Source organism: Octopus bimaculoides, chromosome 12 (genome assembly GCF_046866305.1).
Source record: "Octopus bimaculoides isolate indiv1 chromosome 12, ASM4686630v1, whole genome shotgun sequence".
Lineage (NCBI taxonomy): Eukaryota > Metazoa > Mollusca > Cephalopoda > Octopoda > Octopodidae > Octopus > Octopus bimaculoides.
In genome coordinates this window covers 25,543,983-25,556,345 of record NC_142939.1, presented here as the reverse complement: position 1 = coordinate 25,556,345, position 12,363 = coordinate 25,543,983, and positions in this window count along the sequence as shown.

Below are 12,363 nucleotides of genomic sequence, written 5' to 3'. Positions count from 1 at the left end.
TGACAAAGCAAAGGAATATTACCGTCTATATTTCCTGTGCATTACGGCAGATTATGGTAAATTGGCGGTTGTCTTGAGAACAAAATGATGCTCAGCTTGAATGTTTTTGGCAATAGACGCCAAATTTATGCTTTTCTTGTTTGAAGGAGTGTTTGCCAGTGATTACATTTCTGTTATTGGACGTCAGATTCTTGTTACACGAAGGATGAAAATGCTTACTGTTGTACTAGCTGTTGCTTTGTTGTAGTCGAACGTAGGTATCTTATGCAGCGCTTTTTCGTGTATAAATGTAATGATAATATTAATAATAATAATAATACTAATAATAATAATAATAATAATAATAATGATAATAATAATAATAACAATAATAATTGTTGAACAATGACAATGAATTTCTAAATGCTGGAGATGTAAGAATTTCATGTGGCATTTTCCAGGGTGACTCACTATCACCACTCCTCTTCTGTCTAGCCCTAATACCGCTCTCAAAATTGCTCAATGATGCACAGTATGGTTATAAAATATTTGATAAAAATATAAATCATCTCATTTACATGGATGATTTAAAGCTCTTTGCAAAAAATGACCAACAACTCAAAGGCCTACTAGCGATTGTTAAACAATTCAGTGATGACATCAGGATGCAATTTGGCTTTGATAAATGTGCAAAAGCTACCTTTATCAAAGGAAAAATGAAAAAAACATCTAATATGAACCTTGACCAGCAAAATGTCATAAAAGAGTTAGAACCAGCGGAGAGCTACAAATACCTAGGGGTAATTGAAGGGGACAATATCAAGCATTCAGTGATGAGGGAAAGGATCAGAAGAGAATGTTATCGCAGGGTGAGAGCAATACTGAAGACAGAGCTGAACGCAAGAAACAGGATCGAAGCGATCAATGCTCTAGCCATATCAGTCGTGACTTACAGTTTCAATATCGTTAACTGGTCAATTACTGAAATATGTAATGTTGACAGAAAAATACGAAAACTGTTGACAATGCATAGAATGCACCACCCTAAGGCAGATATAGAACGTCTTTATCTGCCAAGAAAAGAGGGAGGCCGAGGACTTCTACAACTGGCATTAACAATGAAGGTAGCCACAATTGGCCTAGACACCTATCTGAAAAACTCTGCGGACTGGATGCTAAAACTTGTCTCAAAACATGAAAGCAAGAAATCATCTTACTCAGTAATAAAACAGGCAAAGGAATATCTAAGTGAATTCCAATTGCAACAAATTCAAGAATTAGACGAACTAGAAACACCTGCAGAAAAAGCTAAGCGCTTGTAAACCCGTGCTAAAATTGCTGCCTTAGATATTATGACTGAAAAATGGCATGGAAAACCTCTCAATGGCAAATACCCAAAGAGAGCTAATAATGCAGATATTGACAAAGTCCTTACCCATCAATGGCTAATGGCCTCTGGCTTGAAATCAGAAACAGAGGCGTTTATCATAGCAGCCCAAGATCAATGCCTACCTACAAAGAACTACCAGGCCAACATATTAAAGAACGGCAGCTCCCCATTATGGCGTATATGCCAACAACAAAATGAGACCATCGATCATGTTGTCTCCATGTGCAGTCTGCTTGCGCCTACAGAGTATCTCAACAAGCATGATAGAGCTGCACATTATATTCACTGGGTAATATGCAAAAACCTGGACTTGCCCCATGATAAAAACTGGTGGGAACACAAACCACCCCCAGTACTTGAAAATGATCACATTGCACTCCTCTGGAACTTCACCATTCAAACTGACAGAAAGATAGACGCAAATAGGCCAGACATCATACTGAAAGACTTCAGACAAAAATCATACCTCCTCATTGATATGACTGTCCCAATCGATATAAACGTATCTGTCAAGACCTACCAAAAACTGAGCAAATATAAAGATCTTGAAATAGAAATTAGCAAAATGTGGAATCTGAAGACGAAAACAATACCTATTGTCATAGGTGCCCTGGGAATGACAGCGAAACGGGCTGATTACTACCTAGCTCAGATACCAGGAAACCCCAAAATGGCTGAAGTTCAAAAGATAGTGCTCATGGGAACTGCCCATATCCTACGTAAAATACTGTCTATGTGATCTCAAATTTTAAAACAAACACATAATTTTCTTATGGTTTCTTAAACATTCACTAGAACAAAACTGTACAAATTCAAATATATGGTACCCTAGGCATAACACCTACATGAACTTCTAACTTGTTGTCTCTTGAGGTCTCTGGGTGAGACTTGGATCCAACTTGTACAAACGCAAAACAAAAGTCAAACATATAATAATAATAATAATAATAATAATAATAATAATAATAATAATAATAATAATAATAATAATAATAATAATAATAACAATAACAACAACAATAATAATATTAGTAATAATAGCAACAATAATAATAGCAGCAATAATAATAATAATAATCGCAATCTATATTGTCTACAAAGGCGCGTATTTATTCTCGAAATGTTTTCATATGGATTTATATAAAACGTGTACATTGTATATATATATATACATATAAATATACATACATATATATATATATATATATATATATATATATATAGATATATATATATATATATATATATATATATATATATACATATATATATATATATGTGTGTGTGTGTGTGTGTGTGTGTGTGTGTGTGTGTGTGTGTGTGTATGTATGTATGTATATGTATATGTATACATACATAGTGAGAGAGAAAGAGAGAGAGATAGAGAGAGAGAGAGAGAGAGAGAGAGAGAGAGAGAGAGAAAGAAAGAAAGAAAGAAGGGTGAGATGAGAAAACGTTATACAATTCCAAAGTATGCTGGGACGGGTTCATATGTTATAACACAAAAAAATAAATGCAAATAAATAGATATGAAGCGAAACCATCAACACAGGTTTGCAAAAGCCTACCGAGCTGCTGTTGCGAACTAAGACACACGAAATTAGTTTGAAGCACTTTTGGCCTAAGCTTAAATGCGATATACCTCTCATTCTCAGGGCTCTGAAACTTCAGCTGGTGATAGATAGCTGAAAAACACAAACACCCATACCATACCCTTCAACAGGGTATGTTATGTCAACGAGATTTCAGTACTCTTTTCTGTCGGTGTGGAACCAGTTTCTTGGTGGTTTCCTTGTTTTTGTTTCTATCTTTTTTTTACCTACGCTAACTCCTTTTTTGCGTAATTTGTATACCTTTCTTGTTATTATAAGGCAATGGGAAATAGGTTGAGTAACAGGGCTGTTGGTAACCACTGCTCCCGCCACCCTATTCCAGGAGACAACGGGATGACCTCGCCCCATTGATTCAGCCTCCCATTGATTGTACTGGGGAGTTTCACTAATTCCCCTTTTAGGAATTCCTAAAGCTGCAACTGATTGTGTTCTGGGTTAAAAGTTCAAATCTGCCCAACCTCCTTGTTGTTAAAAAAACAACTACGAAAAGAAAAAATAGTATTCGTATTATATAATGATAATAACGGTGATGATGATGATGATGATGGTGCTGATAATAATAATAATAATAATAATAATAATAATAATAATAATAATAATAGTAATTAAGATAATGATTATGCTGATAATGATGATGAATGAAATAAAAGAAAAATTGTTCAATAATGAGACATAAACATCGGTCATAATAGTAATTGTTCCACTGGGAAGGATAAAATATAACACAATGAAAAATCTATATAAGTTAATACTAAAGTTTAGATTATTACACAATGAATATAAAAACATTAATGTTGCCAGACAACGAACATTCAGTGGCGAAGCGAGTTCAACAAAGTAGTTGATGTACGTGTGGTGGTTTGTTTGAGTCTATACGTACATACATACATACATGTGTATGCTTGTGTATGTGCGTTTGTGTATTCATATCTATTCATACATATACTTACATATATTATGCTATGTAAAATAATGCAACGAAGTAAGGAAACAAAATCTCAACGAAAGCTTAAAGGACAACAATTAGCTTGCACAAACTATTTTATCTCCAAACACAGTAGACTATTATTCTGTTGCTGTAGCAATTCATGAAAAGATGTATATCGTGAATGCATAGTAGCGGAGCCACATATATAATGGGTTAAGAGAAGAAAAGCCAGTATTATATTTTATTATAGAAACAGTCATTTTTGTTAACAAAAAATATAGAATGTTAACATAGACTATTGATTGTTGTAACATGTATTATGTTGCAACAATAATTATAAATACTACTTCAATATTACTGTTACCTATGATGTACTTGATATCGATATTAGGAAAAGAGCAAAATAAAACAAGGCAAATTACTGATGGTGTACTGTTATGGGAAATACTTTTAAACAGCATTTAGCTTCTGTAGAGGTTTTTCACGCTAAATTCTATCTAGAAATGTAGAACCACCATGTAAATGATATGACCATTATATATCAAGAATCTTTAAGAAAGATCGAAGAGTTTGAAATACAGTGCACTTTTAAAGTTATTGTATACTTAAGCTTGGCACTTTTCTTAAGGTATAGTTATGCTTTGATGATGACATTTCGAAAGTTGCTCATTTCTGGAATTGAACAAGTTGAGACGAGACGTTAAGAAACTAAATTTCTCAATGGTGTAAAGACAGCGTGATCTAAATCTTCTAGAATATGGTTTAGAAAAGTTAGTTATTAACCATATTATCTTAGTATCCGCAGCATAACTGCCTCTTGGGGCATGTTCAGTTATCCTATATAGATATTTATTCAAGTCTACGAGTGTATATTCTCTTCCCGATCTCTACTGGTGTACATCAGATTGTCATCAGATTTTTTTGTCATCAGATTGTTCGTAATAATTATCAGAAGTTATTTTAATACGGGATACAACACTTCTATTATTATGTTTGAAAATTCTCTTATTAAATGTTAGTGGTTTAGAGGAATTGGCGGCGTGGTGACTAAAACAATTTTCATATTTATTCATTTGTTTTTACATACTGCGTTCAAATGTAGATAAAGATAAATCTACGAGTCATGTTTGCGTTCACAGAAAATATATTCAGTAACTTTACCGTCTTCCAAACTTCAGTACTGGCATTTACGCTAGAACTTAAATTTCTTGTAGCTCAGCTACGTTCAACCAGCGGGTTCTGAACATATTAGAGCATTTCCAGCATTCTGTTTGTTCCTCTTTTGTTTTCACAGTGTATGAATGGGTCTCGCCTGTTTTCGTTAGTTATTTGTGATATTCAAATTTGTTCCCTACACAGAAATCTATATCTGCAAAATATTAGACTTGTCAGTCGTTTAGAACGTATCTAAACGGTTAAATTGCACTTAGTATGATTACGCATCGTGTTAGAATAATGAATTGTATGCCTCTCTCATATAGACAGGAACATAGCGTGTAGTTTACTCTGAGTTTATCGGAGTAAAGCTACATTTTTTTTAATATCACATTTGATTTCGATGTTGCAAAAGAATAAACAAAAATGTTTTTCTGTTCTCCTGCAAAACATTTTTTCAGTGTCTACAGCAGTGCTCTCCCTTCCGAACAACACTTCATATTTTGAGAGAAGGGTGACAGTTTCACAGCTCATTAAAACTAGAGAACTTCTAGTTTAACTCCCTTGTCTTAGATTTAGATTATCAAGTGTTCCAATTATAACTAGAATCAAAATCAATTAAATCGCTACAGAAATAAAAAGTACATAATTGAATCAAATAGTATATTATACAGATACGAAAGGCGAACTGAAAATGCATTAAACAATACGACTTATCAAAGTCAAAAATAATTTTCGCGTGCTACTATAGAAATATTTTCTACACTGATATAAAACTTAACAGAAACAATTTTTCTAACTTAGAGGATGTAGAACTCTCTTGTCAACGTCATTCTGAAGAAGTACTTTGTCGTTTTGGAGCATGTTAATCCTAAATATAAGTTATATTTGTAATCAGATGTTTGCGTTTTAGTTGTAAGTCAGAACTGAATTAGACCAAATAATATAAAGGTACTCCAGCTGAGATTATCACGATTTTGTTTGAAATATACTGTTTTTCGGGTTGTCTTTTCCAGAAATAACTCGAGTTCTATTAGAATTGATGCAGTAGTTTAAGAGTGCTTAATTAATATAACAACGTTAATGATCAGGAAGCATCATTGGTTAAGAAGCTCAATTTACAGTAATATCATTTCCGTTTAACACTCAATTCGCAACAGCTTAGGCAAGTTTCTTCTGCTTTAGACGTGGGCCAACAAAATCAGCCCGGGTTAATAGTAAAATGATAGCCGGAAAGTGAAGGAAACCATCAATTGTGTATATGAGCTGCATCTATGTCTATACCTATATCTATATCTCTATCTATATCTATATCTATATCTATGTATATGTCTGTGTGTTTTTGTGTACGTACATTCCCCTGCTTGACATCCGGTGTTAGTTTATTTCTGTCCCCGTAATAATAATTTAATAGAAGCACTTGCATTAAGTACTAGCCTTTAAAATAATATATTCTATTCTTATTTTGTTTGATTAAACCCTTGAAGGCGGTGTTCCTCCTTGGCCGCAGAGCATTGACCGAAGCAAAGATAAAAAAAACCGGTAGAAATATCATAGCCAACAACTATGGGGTTATAATGCAAAAAAATTAGTTGCAAGGGATTAACACAGGATTTTAATATTAGCATTGACTGTGATTTGATACAGATTTGATTTCTATATGTATCATACGAATCGAACTCGTAGAGGATTTTTTCGATGACTATTGCTTGTGTAGATATGAGTAGTTAGGGGTGTGTGTGTGTGTGTGTGTACGTGAGAGAGAGAGAGAAGGTGAGAATGTACATAGATATTTGGTAAACTGTATCTATCTATATACGTGTCTGTGTATATATGCGTATATATATGTGTATATATATATATATATATATATGTTAAAGTCTGTCATACCGGCCATGACGAAGGGAAATAGCCCTGAAACTCGAGTCGCCTTTATATATATATATTTATATTTATATATTTATATATTTGATCCTTTATATTGAACACTCAATATTTCATCTACATTCAATACTTTCTTTCATGGTGCCATCCATTTTTATATTATTTTATTTTATATTGTATATTGTATATTATATTATATATTGTATATTCCATATTCTATACCCCACATTAGTTCTGCAGGAATATAAATAAAACATAAAAAACAGACAGTGTTGGAACTCTTTTAAGCAAAATAATATATATACATACATATATATATATGTGTGTGTCTGTGCGTGCGTGTGTGTATGTATATTTAGATAGAAAGAGATATAGATATAAATTATTAAAATCTACTCACGTCGCAGACGTTACAGTATATGGATGGTTTCCTATAATACCGATCACGACTGTCTCCGGGAGAATCATATACGCATATGTGTGCAAATACATATAGATGTAAAGGTGGATGTCATGTATAGATTGAAACCTACATATATTTATAAGCATACATACATATATATCATATATATCAAATATCATATATATCTACATATATATATATATATATATATATATATATATGTATATACCTTAATAAATAGAATGCTAGAGATAGATAGATAAATAGATAGATAGTTAGATAGCTGGATAGATAGATAGAGAGATGGAGGTAGAGAGGGAGGGAGAGAGAAATTAGTAAGCAGAGGAAAAGATGCTGAGAGAGAGAGAGAGAGAGATATGTATAAATCTATCGATATATAAACAGGATGGTTGAGATAGACACATAGAGATGAAGGTTCAACTTTGAAAAGGAGACACAGAAGCACAGAAGCCGATGAGAGAGCGACTTCACCGTGAAAATAAAAGATATCAATTTGATTTGCAAATTTAGTTATATTTTGTTTTCTTAATCTAATGTTTGTCTAGGTTGGATGTGCTGTCTCCATTAAATACTGGTCTTTGTCTTGATTTTGTCCAATATTATACTGGTCTGCACACTTATTTTCTCTACTGATATTTTCTGATGTTTTATGATTTTCTCTTTTGTGATGGTATTTGAATTAAATAAATTCTGATCAATTGGTCAATTATTTAGCAAGCAAATCATGTTTTTTTCTTTCTATTTTTAATGATCAATTTCTTGTATATTTTATATATATTTTTTATTATCATTATTTTTCGTTAGCCTACTAATTTGAGTTTAAATAATTTTACGTTTCTGTTCCTCATTAATTGAGCGCTCTTCAGATCTAAACTAGCGTTTGCATCAGTATTTTACATCTACAATTATCAACGTAGTCTTTAGAGTAAAAGGTAATATCTTACGAAACGAGTGATGTTTCGTTTCAGCAATTAACAAGTATAAAATACTCAGAGGGGGAATACATTTTTCTGTCTGGAAGGAGAATCTGCATTATCTCGAACAGTGTCTGCTCTCCATTATTCTTTTATGACTAGGCCGCTCTCATCTTCTAGCAAAGCAATTTCTGGCACTTCTGTATATTCATCTTTAAAGATATATACAAAGTGTGAGCTAAAATCAAAGAGGGAAGCAATAACACTTTAAATTTTTGGAAACATAATATATTCTTTTCGACTCTAGGCACACAGCCCAAAATTTGGGGTGATGGAGCCAGTCGATTAGATCGGCCCTAGAACGCAACTGTTACTTAAATAATTTATCGACCCCGAAAGGATGAAAGGCAAAGTCGGCCTCTGCAGAATTTGAACTCAGAACGTAAATATAGACGAAATACCGCTAAGCATCTCGCCCAGTGTGCTAACGTTACAACCAGCTTGCCGCCTGAGGAAGCACACTATATTATTTAAGAAATTATCTTATGATGATATGCATTTTAAGGTAAATGGCAGAGTCTACAATGCTGGCAGCCTTCGAGGTTGAATTCCAAATCTTCTGCAGGTTGTCGTTTTGATTATTATGCCACAAATAATTATTTTATTATAATATTCAATTCATTTTGCAAGTGGTTAAAACTACCAATCCGTACTTCAAATTTACATGAATTACAAGAATTATCCATGCGTATACATCGTTCGGACATACTAGCAGGTGGTCTTTACACCATTTTACATATAGTCAGGGACAAGCTATTCATAAAAATAGCGAAACACCGATGCCCATCGTTTCTGAATGGGACCTTCTGTGAGCTGTCTCGCCTTAATATCCGATTCTATGTGAGAGTCACTTCTACAGCGTCGATTCCGTGCCGAACGGCCAACTATTAAAGTGTATTCATTTTGTGCATTCAATATTGTCTACAACACGCGAGATGGTTCTAAAATTCATATTTGAATAATTTCATAAAATATTTCTAGATAGAAGAATAAAAAGACTAATCTTAGTTTGCGGAGAATTTACTGATGCGTTTGTAGTCAGCCATGCTGTAAAGCATGGTGCATTCTTGTCCCTGCACTTTACCTCGAGCTGTTCTTGGCATCATGAAGGTCAGTCAACACAACAGAGTTTTCATGTGCACCAGAACAGAAGGGAAGCTCTCGAACTTCGTTGATCTTTGTGCCTCCAACAATTTCAGGGAAACGTGTATCAGGGAGATGCTTTCGGAGACAACTCAGCACTCGTGGCCAGCAACAATACATTGTGGGCATATTTTCTTGTGAAGCGGCATGTTAGGTCTCAAGTTCGACACTTTAAAAATATAAGCTGCTTCTCCAGACTTCACTATGATGATAAGATGGCAGGATCTTATTCATGATATTCTGTGCCTCGCAGGCGCAGTTAATATAGAGACCCTCCTTACCTCATCGCAGCTGCGCTGGGTGGGATATGTTTGCAAGATGGGAGGAGGCAGGCACCCTAAGGCAGTTTTCTATGCTGAACTGTGTCAGAGTAGGCGAAGATGTGGTGGCCAAAGGATACGATAGAAAGATGTGGTGACGAGACATATGAGAACTCAAGCATTAATAACTCAAGCGCTTTTCCAGACATATTAGAGGTGAATGCCCTGTGGCGCGATGCTCGGCACCGATTGTTGAAGCTCATAATTCCGGCCATTGAGAAACGACTAAGAGCATATCAATAAGTGCAGGAGTGGCTGTACGGCTCCGTTGCGTTAAGTAGCTTCACCAGCAGCAGATCTAAACCAGGCCTTGAAACCCATATGCGAAAGTGGCAGAGATGATTACTGAAGAAAAAAAGTCAATGTCGACCTATGTCGGACAGCCGAAGAGAAAGAATATATACGAGAAAGAATGGTCACACTACATGTTATGCTGTCATATTTCTAGTTTTAGATTAAAATATACACTTCGGCTTATTTATAATTCTTGGTTACTTTTTTTATTAGAAACACTGGACCCAGTTATACAAGAATATGTGTAATAAAATGGAATTTTATAAGACATCGTTTCTCACATTTATTAATGTCGAAGTTGAAACAACTTAGATAATCATATAATGACTATTGTATATCAGGCGTTTGAATAAATATTTTGGAGATCAGAGTTGAAACAACTAAGCGATTGTTTCACTTGTCCTTATATAACTGTTCAGACAGAAACAGAGAACTCACTACTTACGTTGAGTCGGTACAACTAAATACTGTTTCTCCAAGACATTTATAAAATATAAGACAGATGCTTTCCCAATACTTTATATACAGAAATTCGAAATGATTTAGAAATTGTAGAAAGAAAATATAGTTGAAGGAAGACTTTTACATTATGCAGCTTAAGAAAATTTGTAAATGATCTCTTCTTACCAGATTTGTTTTAATGTTATTATGGTTGCTTAGCTTTGATTAAGAAGACCTATGAAATTAGACATATTCGTAAACATCCAACATTTTCGTTTAATAAGCACTACAGTATTTGAATGTGTGATTCCGCTTTTACGGTTGTAGGGTGTCATTAGAAAATCGTTTGCTTCATATTCCTAGCAGTTCGAATTAACCACGTGAGTTTCCTCATTGACTCCTTCTGTTGACCGTTTTACTGCGTCTAAAAAATTAAGCACAGCTGTAGAAACGAGGGAAACTAAGAAATATATATTCTTCTTTAACAGAGTCAAAGAAATAATTTAGGCACTATGTTGTTAGATAGTAAGTTTCTCTAAATAATATGGAATATAATAAAGAACATTCATTGAAAAGTCATTAAGGAATCTAATGTCAGGCAGGACGAAAGGTTTGACAGGTCTAAAACATCTATTGATAAATGCGAGCAACCATCACAGTTCAAGACACAAAAGTTCTATTGATTCTTTGGTAAGTTCTGTTATTAGCCATTCAGAAAGGATTTTTCAATGCGTAAACTTCAACCTACGCACGTAATAGATATTTTTTTCTTTTACGTGATGAGAAGCAGATTATATGAGTGACACATAATTCAACGTGTATATGTCTGTTTGAAAAACAAATATGTGGCTGCATATGTAAGTATGTGAGTGTGTGTGTGTGTATATGTGTGCGTGCGTGTGCGTGTTCATTCATACCTATAGGCAATTACAAGCACATTTATGTGCATATACGTGTATATATATATGTATGTATATATATATATATATATATATATATATATATATATATATATATAATATATTCTTTTATACCTTTATTCGTTTCAGCCCAGAGGCTGTGGTCATGCTAGGGCATCGCCAATGTTATTAACTTACTTTTCAATAGCCATTCTGTAATGATTAGCATTTAGTGAAGGAGGACGTTTGATATTAAGGATCCCTTTTGTGTTTCTCGCCGTGGTGTAGGTTTGTCTGGGATCCTGTAGGTGGTCCAGTTGCTACTTATGCCTACTCCATGTTGATCTCTAAGATGGTTTGGCAAAATATTGAATAGCCGTGACCGCTTGAATCGCAAGCTACTGTAGTACTTCATACTCACTCCACACAAGATAGGGGAAACCTTTGGAACAAATGCAGTGACGTCCAGTTCGGTGGATAGTATAGTTCTCATTGGCAAAGTTTGGTGCCAAACACTCCAGAATCTTCCATGTGTATATCACTGCACATCTTTCGCCTTTTCGCTTCACAGAGTAGAGTTGTAACCGTGTCAGTCTAAACCAGTAGCTCAGCTGTTTCATTGATGCAATGTTGCTGGTGTAACACCGTTGAACTGTCTCTAGTTCCGATATTAATATGACACTGTGCGATGACCACAGTCCAGAGCAGCTGTCCAGATGACTGAGAACAAATGTCTTCTGTAGAATCAGCAAATTTCTTGGCTCCTTGTTCTGAAGGTTCTCAGAATCCCTCTGGCAATTCGCTTGAACATTGCCACCGCCTTGGAATTAAGTACGTGAAACGCGGCTTGGTTACACATATTACTCCACAGAGAGTACTGTACTTGACTGTGGGATTGCCGGTCATTTTGGTCCAACGG